Genomic DNA, 18720 nt, shown 5'->3' with positions numbered 1-18720 from the left:
ACCTTCCTCTAATATCCCCCTTGAACTTCCCACCCTTGACCTTAAAGCCATGTCCTCTTGTATTGAGCAGTGGTGCCCTGGGGAAGAGGCGCTGGCTATCCACTCTATCTATTCCTCTTAATATCTTTTATACCTCTATCATGTCTCTTCTCATCCTCCTTCTCTCCAAAGAGTAAAGCCCTAGCTCCCTTAATCTCTGATCATAATGCATACTCTCTAAACCAGGCAGCATCCTGGTAAATCTCCTCTGTACCCTTTCCAGTGCTTCCACATCCTTCCTATAGTGAGGCGACCAGAACTGGACACAGTACTCCAAGTGAGGCCTAACCAGAGTTTTATAAAGCTCCATCATTACCTCATGCCTCTTAAACTCTATCCCTCGATTTATGAAAGCTAACACCCCATAAGCTTTCTTAACTTCCCCTCTACCTGTGAGGCAACTTTCTGGGATCTGTGGACATGTACCCCGAGATCCCTCTGCTCCTCCACACTACCAAGTATCCTGCCATTTACTTTGTACTCTGTCTTGGAGTTTGTCCTTCCAAAGCGTATCACCTCACATTTCTCCAGGTTGAACTCCATCTGCCACTTCTCAGTCCACTTCTGCATCCTATCAATGTCTTTCTGCAATCTTCGACAATCCTCTACACTATCTACAACACCACCAACCTTTGGTCATTCGCAAACTTGCCAACCCACCCTTCTACCCCCACATCCAGATCGTTAATAAAAATCATGTAAAATAGAGGTCCCAGAACAGATCCTTGTGGGACACCACTAGTCACAACCCTCCAATCTGAATGTACTCCCTCCACCACGACCTTCTGCAGGCAAGCCAATTCTGAATCCACCTGGCCAAAATCTCAACATACCAAGCTTTACCATTTTATTTGAATTACTTTATTTCAAGCTATTTGGAATAAAATGTCAAGGAGAGAATTAAGTCATCATGTTGAAGTAAAACCCCACTGAGTCACTGATGTCCCTCAGCAACTACTTAACTGGTCTGGTCGATGTGTGTCCTCAGACTACAATGCAATGTGGTTGACTGCTAATAGCCCTCTGAACCACAGGTAATACCTATAATCACATGAGTTGCAGTGATTCCGGAAGGTATATCGACACCACCATGTCAAAGGTAACTGAAATTGACAATAATTACTGATCTTGTCAGTGATGTCAATAGATTATAAGTCATAGCTTGGTGCTATTTGCAGTGCTTTCCACTGTAACAGAGGGAAGAAAGTGCCAAGATCATTCCTGTCCCTAATTTTACTTTGTTCTCTCCATTCCCTGTCTCCCACACCCTGCCTCAGCAGCTCTTGATCGGGGGAAAGGTGCTACGAACTGTCTGTCTACTGATCCCAGCCATCCAGATACTGTGGACAATGAAGCCTGGCAAAGTCTTTCCCAACTCTCTCAACACTCCCCTGTCACAGCCACTATGGCATGGTAGCGTATAACACTCTATAGTACAGGTGACACAGGTTCAATTCCCACTGCTGCCTATCAGGAGTTTCCACATTCTCGCTGTGACTGCATGGATTTCCTCCCACAGTCCAAAGCTGTACCATTTTGTAGGCTAATAAGACATAAATTGTCTCATGACTAAACTAGGATTAAATTGAGGGATTTAATCCTCCACGCTGCTCAGCAATCTGCAGGGCTGGAAGTTAGAAGGGCTGGAAGTTAGAAGGGCCTACTCTGCAATAAATAAATACATTACTTTCGCTTCCTGGAAAGCGTAGTGTGACAGTGTTATAAATGTGTATTTCTCCTGATTAGCTTTGATGTTTGATTTTCTTGAATCTCCTAGTGCTAAAAGAATTCCCAGTTAGATCACCATGTGATTTTAGAATAAGGTCCGTGGGTCAGATTCACTTTTTCATATCATCTAAATTGAAACATAAAATGAAGTGTGTCATTTTCTTTAACAACCAGCACGATATTCAGCAAAACAACACAGAAGGCAACAATAACAAAACAATGGTAAAACAAGGGAACCAGAGTGCCAGAGCTGACAGTGTGGCTGGGGTGAAAATAAATGATGTTGAAAGTTTAAGCAAATCCGCTGATAGAAAGGTTGTGAGTGGTGGTAAAAATCTTCTGAGGTGTATATATTTCAATGCTAGGAGGATTGCGGGGAAGGCGGATGAGTTGAGGGCGTGGATTGACATGTGGAATTATGATGTTGTAGCAATTAGTGAAACTTGGCTACAGGAGGGGCAGGACTGGCAGCTTAATATTCCAGGGTTCCGATGTTTCAGATGTGGTCGAGGCAGAGGAATGAAAGGTGGGGGAGTAGCATTGCTTGTTAGGGAAAATATTACAGCAGTGCTCAGGCAGGACAGATTAGAGGGCTTGTCTACTGAGTCCTTATGGGTGGAGCTGAGAAACAGGAAAGGTATGGCCACATTAGTGGGATTGTATTACAGACCACCCAATAGTCAACGAGACTTGGAAGAGCAAATCTGCGGAGAGATAGCAGGCAACTGCAGGAAACATAAAGTTGTGGTGGTAGGGGATTTTAATTTTCCATACATTGATTGGGACTCCCATACTGTTAGAGGTCTAGATGGCTTAGAGTTTGTAAAATGTGTTCAGGGAAGTTTTCTAAATCAATATATAGAGGGACCGACTAGAGGGGATGCAATATTGGATCTCCTGTTAGGAAACGAATTAGGGCAAGTGACAGAAGTCTGTGTAGGGGAGCACTTTGGTTCCAGTGATCATAACACCATTAGTTTCAATTTGATCATGGACAAGGATAAATCTGGTCCTAGGGTTGAGGTTCTGAACTGGAAGAAGGCCAAATTTGAAGAAATGAGAAAGGATCTAAAAAGTGTGGATTGGGACAGGTTGTTCTCTGGCAAAGATGTGATTGGTAGGTGGGAAGCCTTCAAAGGGGAAATTTTGAGAGTGCAGAATTTGTATGTTCCTGTCAGGATTAAAGGCAAATTGAATAGGAATAAGGAACCTTGGTTCTCAAGGGATATTGCAACTCTGATAAAGAAGAAGAAGGAGTTGTATGAAATGTATAGGAAACAGGGGGTAAATCAGGTGCTTGAGGAGTATAATAAGTGCAAGAAAATACTTAAGAAAGAAATCAAGAGGGCTAAAAGAAGACATGAGGTTGCCTTGGCAGTCAAAGTGAAGGATAATCCAAAGAGCTTTTACAAGTATATTAAGAGCAAAAGGATTGTAAGGGATAAAATTGGTCCTCTTGAAGATCAGAGTGGTCGGCTTTGTGCGGAACCAAAGGAAATGGGGGAGATCTTAAATAGGTTTTTTGTGTCTGTATTTACTAAGGAAGCTGGCATGAAATCTATGGAGTTGAGGGAATCAAGTAGTGAGACCATAGAAACTGTACAGATTGAAAAGGAGGATGTGCTTGCTGTCTTGAGGAAAATTAAAGTGGATAAATCCCCGGGACTTGACAGAGTGTTCCCTCGGACCTTGAAGGAGACTAGTGTTGAAATTGCGGGGGCCCTGGCAGAAATATTTAAAATGTCGCTGTCTACGGGTGAAGTGCCGGAGGATTGGAGAGTGGCTCATGTTGTTCCGTTGTTTAAAAAAGGATCGAAAAGTAATCCAGGAAATTATAGACCAGTGAGTTTAACGTCAGTAGTAGGTAAGTTATTGGAGGGAGTACTAAGAGACAGAATCTACAAGCATTTGGATAGACAGGGGCTTATTAGGGAGAGTCAACATGGCTTTGTGCATGGTAGGTCATGTTTGACCAATCTGTTGGAGTTTTTCGAGGAGGTTACCAGGAAAGGGATGAAGGGAAGGCAGTGGATATTGTCTACATGGACTTCAGTAAGGCCTTTGACAAGGTCCCGCATGGGAGGTTAGTTAGGAAAATTCTGTCGCTAGGTATACATGGAGAGGTGGTAAATTGGATTAGACATTGGCTCGACGGAAGAAGCCAGAGAGTGGTGGTAGAGAATTGCTTCTCTGAGTGGAGGCCTGTGACTAGTGGTGTGCCACAGGGATCAGTGCTGGGTCCATTGTTATTTGTCATCTATATCAATGATCTGGATGATAATGTGGTAAATTGGATCAGCAAGTTTGCTGTTGATACAAAGATTGGAGGTGTAGTAGACAGTGAGGAAGGTTTTCAGAGCCTGCAGAGGGACTTGGACCAGCTGGAAAAATGGGCTGAAAAATGGGCAGATGGAGTTTAATACTGACAAGTGTGAGGTATTGCACGTTGGAAGGACAAACCAACGTAGAACATACAGGGTTAATGGTAAGGCACTGAGGAGTGCAGTGGAACAGAGGGATCTGGGAATACAGATACAAAATTCCCTAAAAGTGTCGTCACAGGTAGATAGGGTCGTAAAGAGAGCTTTTGGTATATTGACCTTTATTAATCGAAGTATTGAGTATAAGAGCTGGAATGTTATGATGAAGTTGTATAAGGCATTGGTGAGGCCGAATCTGGAGTATTGTGTTCAGTTTTGGTCACCAAATTACAGGAAGAATATAAATAAGGTTGAAAGAGTGCAGAGAAGGTTTACAAGGATGTTGCCAGGACTTGAGAAACTCAGTTACAGAGAAAGGTTGAATAGGTTAGGACTTTATTCCCTGGAGCGTAGAAGAATGAGGGGAGATTTGATAGAGGTATATAAAATTATGATGGGTATAGATAGAGTGAATGCAAGCAGGCTTTTTCCACTGAGGCAAGGGGAGAAAAAAACCAGAGGACATGGGTTAAGGGTGAGGGGGGAAAAGTTTAAAGGGAACATTGGGGGGTGGCTTCTTCACACAGAGAGTGGTGGGAGTATGGAATGAGCTGCCAGACGAGGTGGTAAATGCGGGTTCTTTTTTAACATTTAAGAATAAATTGGACAGATACATGGATGGGAGGTGTATGGAGGGATATGGTCCGTGTGCAGGTCAGTGGGACTAGGCAGAAAATGGTTCGGCACAGCCAAGAAGGGCCAAAGGGCCTGTTTCTGTGCTGTAGTTTCTATGGTTCTATGGTTCTAAGGCCCTTTCTGTCCTCCTACACACCCACACAGACAGTTCTCCAACCCCAGAACAGGCTGCTGGTCCTCAGGCAGATTCGTGGACAAGGGGTTCTCATTCCCCAGTAGATTCAAAACTTGGAGATCCAGGGCATCGGCCATCAGGTTTCAACTCCTAGACTTCCAATCGACCTTTAAGCTTCAATCTTTCATATTGATCTCAGGATTTGCCAATGACAGGACCCTGAGCTCCAGGCCTGGTTGCCAAATCATGTATCTAGTGGGGCAGCAGCTCTTGTGTCTCCTGCAAGCATGGAAATGCAATCCCAGGACCCATTCACTCTGGGAACTAGATGACCTGTGGGCTACCAGCCCTCAGCCTCACCAGGCCTCATCTACAATACTTGCTGACCCGACATCCATGAGTGTCCTTCATCACACATCCAACAACGGAACCTCTTAGACACGTATGCGCGTGCATTTGAGCATTGAGTTGCTGCCACACAGTTTGCTGATTAGATGTTTGTATTAATGAGCAGATGTACAGGTGAACCTTGTAAAGTAGTCACTGAGTGCAATTGCAAGAGGATGCAGCAGACCTGGCTGCCACTTGTGGGACCACCTCAGATTTCCATCTGTTGTGGTGTATTTTTGTCAGTAATGTGGCTATCTTGTTGTCATTTTCTCAGGAACCTTGCTGTGTGTTCTTGGCTTTATCTCAGCCATCATCGTTGGCATGCTGGATAGAACTGGTACAAAGCAGCTGGGACTTGACGTTGTCCTCCTGCAGGAATCCCAAAAAGTGGTGGGTAGATTCACTGGCTTGGGATTTAACTTTGGAAAAAATATTTCTTTTGTATATGGAACAAATATCTTTAGTAATCAACAATTTTGGTGAGTAATCATTGGTCCTCAAAGTAGACCATTGGAAGCTGTGTACCAGAAGATCCATGTACATTATTTAGCCTGAGTGGGGTCTAACTACAGCTCCCCCTCAGGGTCTTGTCTGACCTTTTTGTTCTTTCTCCCCAGAGGCTAAAGGATATTTGTCATTTCTCTCTCCACTACTGGCTTCTGGTTCTTACCATCATGTTCTTCTATAATGGATTCTTCCCATTTATTGCTGATGCCACGTGAGTAGAGTTCTAAGTATTAAATATCTGAAGTGTTTATACCATCTTCCAAATGGTCTGATCTTACTATTTAATTGAAAAAGAATCATTGCAAGTTTCTCTTTATTTCTCACACCTACTGTATCTGTCTTTATTTTTAAAAATCGAGATTCTCTACAATAGGAAAGCTGTGATTTTTCACTCATAGTTGACACTTTTCTTTTATATGGTAGTCCTCATCGCATAGTGCTGCAATTTTGAATCTGTGATTAATTCTTTGCAACAGTCTCCAGGATTATTCATGCGATGAGAAAACTAGATATGGGTGACTACTTGAATTATATCTCTTATATCTTGGCATTTATTTTTCAGCAAGTTCACTCAGGATAAGTATTCTACGTACAGTCTTCAGGAAGCCTCCTATATCGCTGGTGCTGTGTTCGATACCTCGATGCCTCTACTACCCATTGCCGGAATGCTGTTTGTGAGTATCATCTGCTTTGTTCTAACTCGGGAGTTCCCAACCATTTTTATGCCATAGACCAATACCATTGAGCAAAGAGTCCATGGACCCCAGGTTGGGAACTCCTATTCTAACTGCAAGGTAGGTTGTGATCAGCAGGAACGTCAGACATCCTTTTCATGGACAGTAAATTTATTGAGCTCAGGCTGAACTTTAAAGTGTGGGTTTCAGTATGAAGTATGAAGCAAACAGATAGCAGAAGAATCCAAGTTACATCCTTTGTCCCTCTAACAATATTTCCTGTTCCCATACCATCAAATAATTTTGTGATTATTTGCTGAGCAATACACATTTGGTTTACATATTTAATCATCTATTATCATTGCTTATCACATTTAATCAACTATAATCATTGTTTACTTATAGAGAACAGACTTTCTTCGCTATCTTGTTAATACCATACCATATTTAAAATAGAATGGGCATTATCTCAGTTCAGGCCCATGAAACTACTGGCTTCACACTCGTGTGTACGGTTAACTTTATCTTTTGTTCCTTTGATTATTGCCTTCCATTTTCCACCAGTGCAGCTTGACAGCTTCCAACCTAATGTCCTTCCCCTATCTTTGATGTTCTCTCTGGTATGACCCTCCCTCACATTTCTTCACTGAAACAAGCCCAAAGTAGCAGACTTGGAGAACTCTAACCTATAGCCATGACATATTCCAGATCTGGCCATGTGACAGCCACAGACTCTATGAGACGTGTTTCCAGCGTAAGAAAGAAGAAACATCAACAAATATATTAAATATGTACTATGGTAAACACTAAAAACTAAGACAGGATACAAAACATGTTAAGGGAGATTAGTTTACCAGTCTATAACTAAAAAGAAGTAAGGATTTTAAGTAATTATTTGTGTGGTTTGCTATACTGCCTGAACTAGGCTTCACACCCTCCCACTCACCAACAATGAGCACTTCTCCCAACTGTTCTAATGTTATATATTCATGTACAAAGTAATCAATTAAATGTTTAAAAAATCTTTTTCAGGATTACATAGGATTAAGAGGAATATTTGTCTCGCTGTGTGCTGTGTTGACAGTCCCTGTTTTCGCACTTTTGGCATTCACCTTTGTACCACCATTGGTTTCAATGATATGGCTGGGAGTCACCTATTCATTTGCTGCTGTAAGATGTTATTTTTATTTTCTCTCCACTGACAAGTAGCTCTCATTAAATTCTGTCACTATCTACACACCCACTCCAGACATTCTTTTCTCCCTTCTCCCATCAGACAGAAGATCCAAAAGCCTGAAAGCTCATACCATGGGCTCAAGGACAGGTTCTACCTGACTGTTATCAGACTGTTGAACAGACCTCTTGTATGACAGGATAGACTCTTGGACTCACAATCTACCTCATTATAATTGTGCACTTTATTATTTACCCACGCTGCAGTTTCTCAGTAACTTTTACACTTTATTCTGCATTGTTAATATTTTATCTTATTCTAGCTCAATGCACTGTGTAATGATTTGACCTGTGTAAACAGTATGCAGAACACCTTATCAGCTACATGTGAGAATAATATACTAATCCAGTACCAATACCAATCCACCAAAGCATTCATCATTACAAATTACAAATGTATTTAAAATACACTTTAAATATATTGTAGTAGTTTATGCAGCGAATTCATTGTCAACCCAGCAAGAGCATATTGTGATAATATCTTTGCAGTCATTTTCTGATTTTAGGTACTTAATTGCTATTTTTATCAGTAAATTCTGATTATTTCCACAGGCAAGTCTGTGGCCCTCCATCATTTTAGTGGTTCCTTTGGCAAACCTTGGAATGGCTTTAGGAATCGCTACATCAGTGCAAATGATTGGTGTTGGTCTTTGCAACTTGATTGTTGGACAGATACTTGGAACCAAATTCAGGTAAGCTTTTTCATTCTATACTGGTCGCTTATATTTAAAGTTTAATAATCTGAATTCCGTGTACTTAACTCCTTTTTATTTTGCATTATTTGATGTATTATTTAATGTTGTTTTATTTCTGCCATCTTACTAGATCCACTAACAATGCTGTTCAGAACTGAGAGATACAGGTTCCACACTGCATGATGACAGTGAAAATGCTGCATATTCAATATAGACCCAGATTGCTTGATACACTTAGATGTAGTTTTCTGATAGGAAGACTAAATTGAAAACGATAGCTGTGACAGAATGCGAACTATAACTGTTTGAGTCAGAAAACCTTCAGGTCCCTAAACTTAACATTAACTGGATCTTTGTGGTGGACCTCTTTTCCATGTGTCCTGTTCACTTTCCCATGTCCTGAACATGAATGATTCCTCAAACTAGTGCTTTGATAGTGAATAGCATTTGAGTTGTTCAACTATGGTATCAATCTGAGTCCATGGCCTCCTATGCTGCTGCGAAGAGGCCACGCTCAAGTTGGAGGAGCAAAACCTTATATTCCATCTGGGTAGCCTCCAACCTGATAGCATGAACATTAATATTTTAAACTTCCAATAATAGCTCCCCCTTTTCTTTACCATTCCCCATTCCCATTTCCCTCTTTCATCTTATCTCCCTACCTGCCCATCACCTCCCTCTGCTGCTCCTCCCCCTTCCCTTTCTTCCATGACCTTCTGTCCTCTCCTATCAGACTCGCCCTTCTCCAGGCCTTTATTTCTTTTACCAATCAATGTCCCAGCCCTGTATTTCACCGCTCCCCATCTCCCAATTTCACCAATCACCTATTACCTTGGACTTCTTCCTCCCCTCCCTACACCTTCCTATTCTGACGTCTCATCTTTTTTTCCAGTCCTGATGAAGGGTCTCAACCCAAAACATCGACTATTTGCTCTTTTCCATAGATGTTGCCTGACCTGCTGAGTTCCTCCAGCATTTGTGTGTGTTGCTTTGGATTTCCAGCTTCTGCAGATTTTTTCTTGTTTATGTACTTGAGTCATCTGAGCAATGAATACTGAACATAAGTAATATCCTGTGATTTGTCTTTCTCTATCCTCATGTGTGGCACCTTTTCAAAGGCCTTCTGAAGGTCCAAATATACAACCTCCACTGCATCCCCTTTACAATCCTACTTGTAATCTCCTCAAAGCATTCCAACAGGTTCTTCAGGCAAGATTTTTCCTTACGGAAACCATGCTGACTTTGTCCTATCTTGTCCTGTGTCACCAAGTACTCCATAACCTTATCCTTAACAATTGACTCTAACATCTTCCCAACCACGGAAGTCAGGCTAACTGGTCTATAATTTCCTTTCTGCTGTCTGCCTTGTTTCTAAAAGAATGGAATGACATTTGCAATTTTCCACTCCTCTGGCACCATGCCTGAGTCCAATGTTTTTGATGATCATTACAATTTGCTAACACTAAGTGTAAGACATCTTTCACCATCCAAAAGCATTGACAACACTGACAAGAAAATGAATTGTTTCTGGTTCCTTATCAACTGCTCTGGTTGTCTGTGTGCAAGTGTTTTTTTTTTCTGTGGTATTTCTTTGCAAAATGTTTCTTCTCTCTGCACTTGTTACATGATTTACTGAGGTGAACATAATTCTCTCCTGTGCAACTTGTGATTCCTGCCACTCTTGTACCCTCATGGTTTATTTTTGCTTAGGTGAAAGATTTTGTCATCTTTAAAACTTTTCATGGGTTTATCTTACAGGAATTCTGTTCTGTTTATTGATTAATTACTTTTAAGTTGAACTGCATACTCTCTCTTACATGAGAAATCTCATCTGTTTTCTCCAAGGGCACATTATGTTTCTGTAACAATCTTTCTGACTTCTTCGAATGTCCTATTCCATACAAGCCTGTATTTCTGATTACTTCTTCTGTTGCAATTGCAGGCGATTAATATAATTTGGAGAGTTTTCACCACCGAGTTCTACACTAGTAACATGATTTACTCACTTCCTGCCTTATCTTGTTAAATGCATGCCTCTTGAAGACGATGTTTTTATGCAGTTGGCAGTACTTGTATATATCCACTCTTTAACCCTATCTGACCAATTAGAATAAATTTCACAAACTTCTGCCCTTTTGCATTAAGTTTGATGGTCTTATCCTATTGCCTACTCTAATTTCATTGCCGCAGGATAGTTTTGGCAAACTAATTTGAATGTCTTCCACATTCCTTCAATGTTTCCTTCACCTGTTTCAGGAGCCAGCAATGTTAGTGAAGTATTCCGCCAAACAGTTTTTAAACATAAGACCCATCTCCAAGATGTTTACCAAAAGGGCATGTGAAATGCTTTAAGTAGTCATTTCCATTTCTGCCATCATATACTGATTTATTTTTAATCAATCTTACCTGAGGATTGTATTAGAACACATAACAGTACAGCACAGTACAAGCCCTTCACCCCATGATGTTGTCGGTATTTAACCTACTCTGAGATGAATCTAACCCTTCCCTTCTATATATCCTCCATTCTTCTATCACCTAAAACAAAGAAACAAAAACTTATTCTGAAGCAGAATAAAAGATTAGATTGACTGTTCTACAGATTTGGATTACGGAACTGCCAACCTTTTGATCTCATCTGCATTAATAGAGGGGCAGGTAAAGCCCTTTGATTTATGAAGCCAACAGTGGCAGTTCATTTTCCTGAGCTGTGAATCAGTAGGTGATATTCATTTTTACGGTCCAATTTCCCCAAGGTTTTGCAGGCTAAAGGACTGCCAATTGGATAGAGATCTCTGACTGAGTGAGATGTCAGAAGGATCTCTGGAAATGGCCCATTCTGGGTCTTAGTGGGTAGAATGAGAGAATATGCAAGTGTGAGGATCTGGAAAGTGAGGGATCGATATGGGGGTTTGAAGATTATAAGTCAAAGAGAGAACATAGTACAGAGCTGTGGTCTTCTGTTGGGGAACAGTGAGGGTGGAAAATAAAGAAGGCTGAAAGTTTCATTTTTTAACATTTTAAAAATGTTTTCTTATTTCCAAATAGGAAAATCAGTATGGAATTCAGGAAAATGATTTTGTTGAGTCCATGACCAGGTTTTTCTGAAATGAAGATAAATGTTTTGACATGTTGTCCAGTCACCCTGAATGCTGATTACTGTCTCTTTCACCACATGCATTTTCAAAGTATTAGGGGAACAGTTTTTCCTTTGCTCCGTTCTCCACAAGTAACACTCGGTGTTTGACCTGCAGTGATCCAAAGATCCCAGTGTGGCGCTGGCAGTGGATGATGATCTTCATGCTGGCCAACACCATCTGCTGTTTCATCACTTCCATCATTCTCAATGTAGTGGACACAAGACAGGTAAGGGTCTCACTTTAAGGCAAAGACTTAAATGGGGAGAAATATTCAGCTTCTGATATGGATTCATATTTATTCATTTATCACATATACCTCAAAACAGTCAGTAAAATGCATCCATTGCGTTAACAACCAACACACCTTACGGTATCTGGGGGCGGCTCACAAGTGTCAACTCACATTCCGGCACCAACATAGGATGCGCTCAATCGCATTATTTATTAAATGATGCACCAGATAGTCATGGGGCAAGCTGTTACATGGTAACCCACACTACACTAATTTGGTTCATGCCTTGGGAGGGGAATTGTATGGTTCTGTTCATATTTCAGTCCTCAGAATGGGGCTGCAGCCTGCCTCCCTGCTTCCTCAACACTACCAGCCCCTCCAACTATCTTTGCATTGTCTGTAAAATTGGCCACAAAGCCATCAATTCCTTCAACCAAATCATTGACATACAATGTGAAAAGAAGCAGTCCCAACACAGACCTCTGTGGCACACCACAAGTCACTGGCAGTCAACCAGAATAAGCTCCCATTATTCAGGCTCTTTGCCTCCTGCCAGTCAACCATCTTCTATCCTTGCTGGTGTCTGTCCTGTAAGATAATGGGTTCCAATCTTGTTCAGCAGCCTCATGTGTCGCACCTTGTCCAAAGCCTTCTGCAAAGCCAAATTAACAACATCCACTGACTCTCCTTTCTCTATCCTGACTGTCATTTCATCAAAGAATGCCAAAGGATTTGTCAGGCAAGATTTCACCCAAAGGAAGCCATGCTGACTTTGGCCTATTTTGTCATGTGCCTTCAAGTTCCTGAAACATCATCCTTAATAATAGACTCCAACATATTTCCACTACTGAAGTTGGGCTAACTGGCGTATAATTTCATTTCTTCTGCCTCCCTCCCTTGGAATGAAATTTGTAATGCTGTCACACTCAAGATCCATTCCAGAATCTAGTGATTCTTGTCGGAACATTACTAATGCCTCCACAATCTCTTCAGCTGCATCTTTCAGAAACCTGGGGTGTAGTCCATCTGGTCCAAGTGACTTATCTACCTTCAGACTTTTCAGCTTTCCAAGAATCTTAACCTTAGTAATAGCAATGACACTCACATATGCCCCCTGACACTCACTTATGCTGTGAGTTGAACCACCCACACCAGGGGTGCGTAAATAAAATTTATTTTTAATCAGGAAAGTGATTGGGATTTTGAAGGCAGAGATTCGTGGCAGTTTTTCTGATTTTAGGAGTGACCAATCAGCAAGAGACATTGGTAAAATGAGCTACCTTTCAGTCAAGTCCATGTTCCAGATTTAAAAAGCAGAGCTTCGAGCCTGTTTTCTGAGTTGGACAATCCACACCAGGGGTGCGTAAAAAGAGCTACTTTTTCATTAGGAAGGCGATCGAGGTTTTAAAGGCAGAGTTTCACGGTAGTTTCTCTGAGTTGATGTGCAACCAATTAGGAAGAAGGATTAATTATGAAGGGCCAATAAGAATAATTCAAGTGCAAGTGGAGTGGCCATTCTTGTGAGTGTTCCTGCCTTTAGAATAGCTTTGGCTTATCAGCCTTAGGCGAGGTCAGGCTTGGGTGAGCCAGATTGACTTGTAAGTTACTTTTTCTCTTCCTCTCCTTCATTTGTTCATTCCTCATCTATTAGTGCATGGTATACTGAGAATGGCTCCAGGGCAGTGTTTTGTACTGTGTGTAGGTTGTGGGAAGTCTGGGAGAACTCTACTCTCCCAGGTAAACACAACTGCACCAGGTGCAGTAGCTGCAGCTCATGAGAGAATGCATTAAGGAACTGGAGCTGCAGCTTGATGACCTTTGATTCATACGGGAGAATGAGTAGGTGATAGACTGGAGCTACAGGGAGGTAGATAGTAGGAGACCGGTAACTGGGTGACTGTCAGGAGAAGGAGGGGAAATGCATAGCCAGTGCAAAGCACCTCCGAGGCCATTCCCCTCAGTACTGAGGATATAACTTTAGATACTATTGAGGGGGATGATCTACTGGGGGAGCTGCAAGGACCAGATCTCTGACACTGAGTCTGGTGCTGTGGCTCAGAAGAGCAGAGAGGTGAAGAGGACTCCAGAGCTGATAGGAGATTCCATAGTCAGAGGAATAGAGATGGAGTTCTATGGGCATGAGAGAGACACCTGGATGATCTGTTCCCTCCCAGGTGCCAGGATCAGGGATGTCTTGGATCGTATCCATGGCAATCTCAAGAGTGATGGTGAGCAGCCAGAACTCTTGGTACATACTGGCACCAATGACTTGGGTAGAAAAGGTGAGGAGATCCTGAAGAGAGATTTTAGGGAGCTAGGTAGAAAGCTGAGAAACAGGACCTTCAGGGTAGTAATCTCTGGATTGCAGATTGTGCCAAGTGCCAGTGAGGGTAAGAATAGAATGGTTTGGCAGGTGAATGTGTGGCTGAGGAACTGGTACAGGGGGCAGGGTTTCAGATTTATGGATCACTGGGATCTCTTCTGAGGAAGGTATGATCTGTATAAAAGAGATGGGTTACACCTGAACCCAAAGGGGTCTAATATCCTTGTGGGCAGGAAGGCTGGAGTTATTCAGGTGGGTTTAAACTAATTTGGCAGGGGGATGGGAACCAAAGTGATAGTACTGAAGATGAGGTACTTGGTTAAAAAACAGTGGCAATGTGCATTGAGACTCCTAACAAGCAGAGGTTGATGATAGGGCAAAATTGCAGTCTGCAGGATGAGTTGCAATGTAAAAGGCAGACAAAATCACATATGTTCAATACAGGGCTAAAGGTGTTATATTTGAATGTGAGCAGTTTATGGAATAAGGTAGATGGACAGATGCACAGTTACAGATTGGCAAGTATGACGTAGGCGTCACTGAATCATACCTGAAAGAAGATTATAACTGGGAGCTTAATGTCCAAGGATACACATTGCATTTAAAGGATAGACAGGATGGCAGAGAGGGTCAGGTGTGTCTTGAAAAAATGAAATTATATCGTTGGAGAGGTGACATAGATTCAGAAGGTGGTGAATCATTGTGGATACAGCTAAGGAACTGCAAGGGTTAAAACACCCTGATGGGAGTTGTATACAGGCTCCCTAAACAGTGGTAAGTTTGTGGTCTACATGTTACAATGGGAGATAGAAAATGCATGCCAAAAGGGCAATGTTACAATAGTCATAGGGGATTTCAATATGCAAGTAGATTAGGAAAATCACGTTGGTGCAGGAATCCAGGAAGGGGTATTTCTGGAATGCCAACCAGATGGCTTTTTAGAGAGGCTTGTGGTTGAGCCCACTAGGGGGGATCAGCTATTCTGGATTGAGTGTTGTGCAACAAATCTGAAATAATTAGAGAATTTAAGGTAAAAGAATCTTTAGAGTAAAATGATCACAGTATGATTGAAATCACCATATTGAAAAGTAGAAGCTAAAGTCAGATGTATCAGTATTACAGTGGAGTAAAGGGAATTACAGAGGCATGAGAGAGGAGCTGGCCAGAATTGATTGGAAAAGAACACTGGCAAGGATGATGGCAGAGCAGCAATGGCTGGAATTTCTGGAAGCAATTCAAAAGGCACATGATATATACATCCCAGAGAGGAAGAATTTTTCTAAAGGCAAATGACACAACCTGGCTAACAGGGAAGACAAATCCAACATAAAAGCCAAGGAGAGGGCATATAATAGTGCAAAAAGTAGTTGGAAGGTAGAGGATTGGGGAAGTTTTAAAAAAACAACAAAAGGCAACTAAAAAGTCATTAAGAAGGTAAAGATGGAATGCAAAAGTAAGCTTACCAATAATATAAAAGGACAATGAAAAACAAATTTTAATATGTATAAAGAGTAAGAGAGAGACAAAAGTAGATATTGGACTGCTAGAAAATGATGCTGGAGGGGTAGTAATGAGAGACAAAGAAATGGCGGATGAACCTAATACATTTTTTATATTAGTCTTCACTATGGAAGACAATAGCAGAATGCCAGGAATTTGAGAATGCCAGACCATAAGATAGAGGAGCAGATATAGGCCATTTGGCCCATCGAGTCTACTCCACAAAGAATTCTACAGAGTCGCCACTCACTGGCTAAGGACATTCCTCCTCATCTCTGTTCTAAAAGGACGGCACTCTATTCTGATGCTGAGTCCTCTGCTCTTAAACTCTCTTACCATAGGAAACATCCTCTCCACATCCACTCTATCGAGGTCTTTCAGCTTTCGTTAGATTTCAATTAGGTCACCCTTGTTCTTGTAAATTCCAGTGAATACTGGCTGCTCATTTCATTTCCCTGTCTTGACAAGTTACCCAGGTACCTGCCTCCTCCAACTTAGGGGTGACTACCTCCCTGTAGCTCCTATCTATCACCTCCTCATTTTCCTGTACGAGCTGAAGGTCATCCAGCTGCAGCTCCAGTTCCTTTACACAGACTCCAAGGAGCTGTAGCTCAGTACACTTTGTGCAAATATAATTATCATGGAGAATGGAGGTCTCCCAAATTTCCCACATCTCACACAAGGAACATTCCACTAACTCTGGACCCATTCTCAGTGGATTAGCTATGTACTAGCAGAGAAAAGAAACTTACGGACAACTTACTTAGAACCTCTGCCTGTGTTTTCCAAATGATCTGCTCTTGCCCAAACCTGATCACTCTTAACACTGTCCACTCACACAATTGCCGCTCCTGTTACAACTCACTTTTCCTTATTGGTCCCTGCCAAGTGCCTAATAGATCGTTATGATTACAGCCCACCGAAAAATCTTATAAGCGCCTGAGTTCTTTTTAAACCTCACGCTGCATCACCAAGGAATGACTTCTCACGATGATTGCAGCACATCTTGTTTTTCTTTTGCAATAACTTTTAGTATTCGCTATAATTGAAGTGATTTCAGTTGTGTTTAATTCACACCTACTCTTACCTATAACCTTGGAGATTTCGACTCTTTGGTAGCAAGTCCATAGGTGATTTCCCAGAAGGCAGTTGCTGGCATATGTACTGCCAGTCTTACATCTACAATATGGGGCGGTATGGGGTGTTTTATAGAAATACAATCTCTGTTCCCTCTCCTGGATCACATAAGTCTTCCTGTATCAACGGCTGTCAGTTAACATTGATATTTCCTTCTATCTTTCCTTTCAGGGTAACACATTGAACAAAACCCTCAAGCAGCTTGAAGCTACAAAAGAAGAAAACCAAGCAGCATCAGAGACATCTCCTCTGTTAACAGACAGAGACAATGACAACTGAGGAATGATTTAGCTGTTTTGCTCTGAGAGAGAAAATGGACAATTCTCCAGATTAACTGGTTTCTTTTCTTTTATTGAAGTGTGATTCTCCCAGTATAATCAATTTTCAAGTGTCATTTCAAAATCAACATTTTTTTTGCTGATCATAGAACGAAAGAGCTGCTAGTGGACTTCAGGAACCTGCTCACTCTCCACTTCTGATCCTTCTATGAGGATTGGTATGTGTTCCTTTGTCTTACCCTTCCTGAACTCCACAATCAGCTCTTTCATCTTACTGACATTGAGTGCCAGGTTGTTGCTGCGGCACCACTCCGCTAGTTGGCTTATCTCACTCCTGTACGCTCTCTCATCACCAGCTGAGATTCTACCAACAATGGTTGTATTGTTACCAAATGTAGAGCAGTGGGCTAAGCACACGCCCCTGAGGTGCACCAGTGTTGATCGTCAGTGAGGAGGATATGTTATCACCAATCTACTCAGATTGTGGTCTTCCAGTTAGGAAGTCAAGGATCCAAATGCAGAGGGAGCTACAGAGGCCCAGGTTCTGCAACTTCTCAATCATGATTGTGGGAATGATGGTATTAAATGCTGAGCTATAGTCAATGAACAACATCCTGACATACGTGTTTGTGTTGTCCAGATGGTCTACAGCCGTGTGGCGAGCCATTGAGATTGCGTCTGCCATTAACCTAATGAGGTGATAGGCAAATTGCAATGGGTCCAGGTCCTTGCTGAGGCAGGAGTTTAGTCTAGTCATGACCAACCTCTCAAAGAATTCCATCACTTTCGATATGAGTGCTACTGGGTGATAGTCATTAAGGCAGCCCACATTATAGGCACTGGTATAATTGTTGCCTTTTTGAAGCAAGAGGGACCTTCCACCCATAGCAGTGAGAGGCTGAAAATGTCCTTGAGTACTCCCGCTAGTTGGTTGGCACAGGTTTTCAGAGCCTTAACAGGTACTCCATTGCCTTGCGAGGGTTCACTCTCTTTAAAGACAGCCTAACATCGGCCTCTGAGACGGAGATCACAGAGTCATCAGGTGCAGTAGGGATCTTCACAGCTGTAGTTGTATTCTCCCTTTCAAAGCAGCGTGCATAAAAGGTGTTGAGTTCATGTGGTAGTGAAGTATCACTGCCATTCATGCTATTGGGTTTCTCTTTGTAGGAAGTAATGTCTTGCAGACCCTTCCAGAGTTGCCATTCATCCGATGTTGCCTCCAACCACGTTCGAAGTTGTCTCTTCACTCTTGAAATTGCCCTCTGCAAATCATACCCGGTTCTCTGGTACAGACCTGGGTAACCAGACTTGAATGCCACAGATCTAGCCTTCAGCAGACAATATACCTCCTGGTTCATCCACGGCTTTTGGTTTGGAAATGTACAGTAGGTCTTTGAGGGGACACACTCATCCACACAGGTTGTTTTGAAGTCAGTCACAACTGCAGCATACTCATCCAGGTTCGACGATGAATCCCTGAATACAGTCCAGTCAACCGATTCAAAGCAGTCCTGTGGGCGCTCCTGTGCCTCCCTTGTCCATACTTTCTTGGTTCTTATTGCTGGTGCTGTAGTCTTCAGTCTCTGCCTATACACCCTATCCTCGTTATATGC

The 18720-nt window shown here is 42.0% G+C and overlaps 1 pseudogene; it reads left to right on the top strand.

Moving 5' to 3' along the window:
• Positions 1-17717, top strand: part of LOC140203095 (lysosomal dipeptide transporter MFSD1-like) — a 51292-nt pseudogene extending 33575 nt beyond the window's left edge.
• The last annotated feature ends 1003 nt before the right edge of the window (positions 17718-18720 follow it).

This window comes from Mobula birostris, chromosome 9 (assembly GCF_030028105.1).
Source record: "Mobula birostris isolate sMobBir1 chromosome 9, sMobBir1.hap1, whole genome shotgun sequence".
NCBI classification, from domain to species: Eukaryota; Metazoa; Chordata; class Chondrichthyes; order Myliobatiformes; family Myliobatidae; genus Mobula; species Mobula birostris.
Note: the sequence above shows the minus strand (reverse complement) of the source record. Positions and strands in the feature narration are given on the sequence as shown.